Source organism: Paramisgurnus dabryanus, chromosome 4 (genome assembly GCF_030506205.2).
Source record: "Paramisgurnus dabryanus chromosome 4, PD_genome_1.1, whole genome shotgun sequence".
In the NCBI taxonomy this organism is placed as follows: domain Eukaryota; kingdom Metazoa; phylum Chordata; class Actinopteri; order Cypriniformes; family Cobitidae; genus Paramisgurnus; species Paramisgurnus dabryanus.
Window position 1 is genome coordinate 27,772,337 of NC_133340.1, and position 3,560 is coordinate 27,775,896.

At 32.3% G+C, this 3,560-nt stretch overlaps 1 long non-coding RNA gene across 1 annotated transcript; it reads right to left on the bottom strand.

The window, feature by feature from the left end:
• Nucleotides 1-1,739: 1,739 nt before the first annotated feature.
• On the bottom strand, nt 1,740-3,028 carry LOC141282082 (uncharacterized). The gene is made up of 3 exons (XR_012336645.1): nt 2,563-3,028; nt 2,179-2,246; nt 1,740-1,862 (listed from the first exon to the last, which is right to left on the bottom strand). It is a non-coding gene; the product is annotated as an uncharacterized lncRNA (long non-coding RNA).
• Nucleotides 3,029-3,560: the final 532 nt, after the last annotated feature.

Genomic DNA, 3,560 nt, shown 5'->3' on the forward strand with positions numbered 1-3,560 from the left:
TATATGGAACCCCCAAATGGTTCAATATAGAACCACTTTAATGGGTTCATTAAAAAGAACCCCAAATGGTTCTTTGAAACAAAGTTAGATGGTTCTATTTAGAACCATTAAAGGTTCGTTATAATTATGAGGAATTTATTATTGATAAGAAATTATAACCGATCCTGAAAATTATAAAAGTTTACTATTTATTAATTGTATTATACAGAAATATAAATCTATAAAAATTACTTAAAATCACATCTCTTTATTCTGTATTAGACAGCAAAACATTTAGTTTACATTTAAAATGTCTCATTTCATTCAACCATTTAGTTATTTAATTATTTCCACTAAGCATTTTCACTTTTTTATAAACATACATGCGTTTATATATATATATATATATAAAAATTGCATCTCTGTATTAAACAGCTAAACTCTTAATTACACTATACATTCAAAAATTTTGTTCAAGTTATTTCCCTTACGCATTTTCTGTTTTTATAAACAAAGATACTGTACAGTATATGCAGTACTAATTTTTAGTAACTTTTACATGTGTCTGAAATGATGAAAAGAAATCACAATGCATTTAAAGACAATTCATGAACAATCTATTAAATAGAATGACAATTTACATAAGTTGATTGTACATTTGTTTTGTACAGGTATTTAAATTTAAGCATATATTTTATAAATTAAAGTCACTGTGTGCTTAATGGCAAAAGGGTATTGAACATTGAAGAGAAAAAAACCCGCAAACAGTCATTCCACAGCCTGTGATGTCAATGTCTTCCACATATTATGTTCACATTGTCCATTATAAAGTTGATACTTTGAGATTTGAGAGGATCAGGAGAGCCGTTGAACACTATGGTTGGTGTGGGACCTTTGGGTTCCTGTAAAACAAACATTTCACCTTTTAAGTGCTTTTTACCAATTAACAGAAGCCATCAAATAGACTTAAAATTACCCCATAATAACACAAATAAAGTATGACAACTATGCAAGCGACACTCAAGAACCAACAAGACTCATAATAATTGATGTGGAGCTGTATGCTATTTAAGGGTAAACAGAGTAATATTTTTATATTTGCATTGAATGTTACTTTAAATAAAGTGCCTCAAATGCTACAGAAGACTATACTTACAATATTTACACAGCAAAGGAAGCTGGGATTTTCTTAAAATAATGCTTGCAATAACATAAGTGCAGCATTCCTCACCAGACCTACAAAGATTAAAATTATTGTACATTAGGTACAGAAATCAATTACAGGGACATTTTACTCAAAAAAGAAAACTCATTCACTCACTCGTTATTTCAAACGTTCATGGCTTTCTTTCTTCAGCAGAACACAAAAAGATTTTGAAGAATGTCTGTAACCGAACAACGCTGGTAGCAATTTAATGGACACAAAACCAATGCAGGTCAATGGGCACCATTGTTGTTCGATTACCATACTTTTTTTAAATATCTTCTGTTGTGTTCTGCTGAAGAAAGTGACGACAATTTTCATTTGTGGGTAAACTTTAAATCTTTCTCAGCCAGCGTCTCTTTATTAACAAGTTAACTCTTCAATGGCAAGGAAAAAGTTTATACTAACATTATTTTCATATTTTCACTATACAATTTATAGGTGCTAGAACCTTTACATTGACAATGCAAATAAGGCTACTTTACACTGGGCAAAGAACAAGCATATGATGTAGTTACATTTCTGTGGTTTCCTCTGCTATTCCAATGAGATTGGCGTAGAGATGTTTTTTACTTCATTCTTTTGCACTCCTGATGATGGTTGGGGCCATGTTATTTAGAGATGTTTCCATGTTCTTCACCAAGTCTGTTCCAAACCTCATTGTCATTCCATGCAGCATCTTTAAATACAAAATCTTTATATATTCATATTCATATATACTTTCAAACAAACAAGTTCCTTAAAGTCTACATTAACTTGAGGTTGCAATTGACTAGTGATGTATTTTTCAAAACACAATGTTCAATAAAATATAGTGTGAAATATACAGAATTAAAATTAAGTCCTCAAACACTTTACAGTCTTTAATGCTAAATTCTAAATGAAATACATAAGAATTATCATTAAAGCTACAAAACACAGATTTCTTTTATTTTGCTCTTTGATGAACATTAGTGACAGAAGTCAGGTTTATGATGTCCCTTTAAGCACCTTACCTTTTTGCATCAATGGGGTTTATATTTTAAAGCCAGTGACGTGTCATAACGGACCATTTATTAATTATCTGTGAGGGGAAGGAAAAAAGCATAAATTACACTTCACAAACCAAATACGCATAAAAACCTGAACACGTTTGGTTTTTAAAACATTTGAATGTTAAATGTAAGTGTCTTAACAGCTACCATCACATTAATTCATTGTGTGCATCACAGAAAACATGCAAATCTAGACTTGTTGCGGATACGAACGCTGCACTGCAATCGTGCATTTATAATAAAGACCGGCGGAAATTTCCCAACTGTGGCCACCAGTTTACTTTTTTCTTCAGAGTTTAGCTCCAACCCTGATAAAACACTCGTGAACAAACGAAAAATACTCACGGAATATGTGTAAAACTGCGACAAACATTTACATATAATTTCCCTTCCACCCGGTTCCCTTGACCACGCGCTTCATTCGTCTCCTTACAACACACAGCTGTCTTATTGTGATTGGCAATTTTATCTAAAATGACAAAGAAATAAAGCAGGACTGTAACGTAATTCATTAAAACCCGGAACAAAATGTATTTAACAGAGCTTTTATAACTGACGGTTGACGAAGCCCGTCAGTGCTTTAACGTTACCAACAGTATTTTTTAACTGAGGTAAATATTATAAATGTAGCTTCTATCACTATTTAGCACAAGACCTCTTACAAAATAAATATTAACTAATTATACTAAATATTTCAGTAATATCGTTTCAAAAATGTAGAACGTTTACTTACCTCAGGGTACCAACAAGCAGAAATGCCGGTCCGGAGTCCGAACTCCTCAGTTTGAAAAGAAAAAAACTGTCACGTCTGGAGGCTCATCTTCGCTTATGGTGCAACGCATATATACGCCACCAGAGGGCACTTTTGCCATTATTTGTTTTAAATGCCCCTTCAGGTTAAATTAAACATTGACAATATAGAATGTACAAATATAAAGAAAACACCTGGTTATTCACCAAAAACGCAAACTGCACTGTAAGTTTTATGCTAATGTACAAACTTGCATAAAAAAGCTCACAGGAAATAAATCATACAATAAATATGAATAGCCTATTTGTTGACTCTCTCTTTATTTGACCACAGCCTATTGAAACAAAAAGGTTTGTGAATGAGTTGTGTAGGTCTGTAATTATTGTGTAATCTTTAGTTTACACTTCAGTCACAAACGTGAATTATAGAACCATTTTAATAAAAATGGTTCTTTGCCCTCCAAGGGCTCTAAATGGAACCCTTTTTTTGGTAAAAGGTTCTATTGGCCAAGTATAGAACCCCATGGTTTTATATAGAACCTCAAGGAACCTTTTTTTTTTAGAGTGCATGGTGTCAATATTTGACGACACTT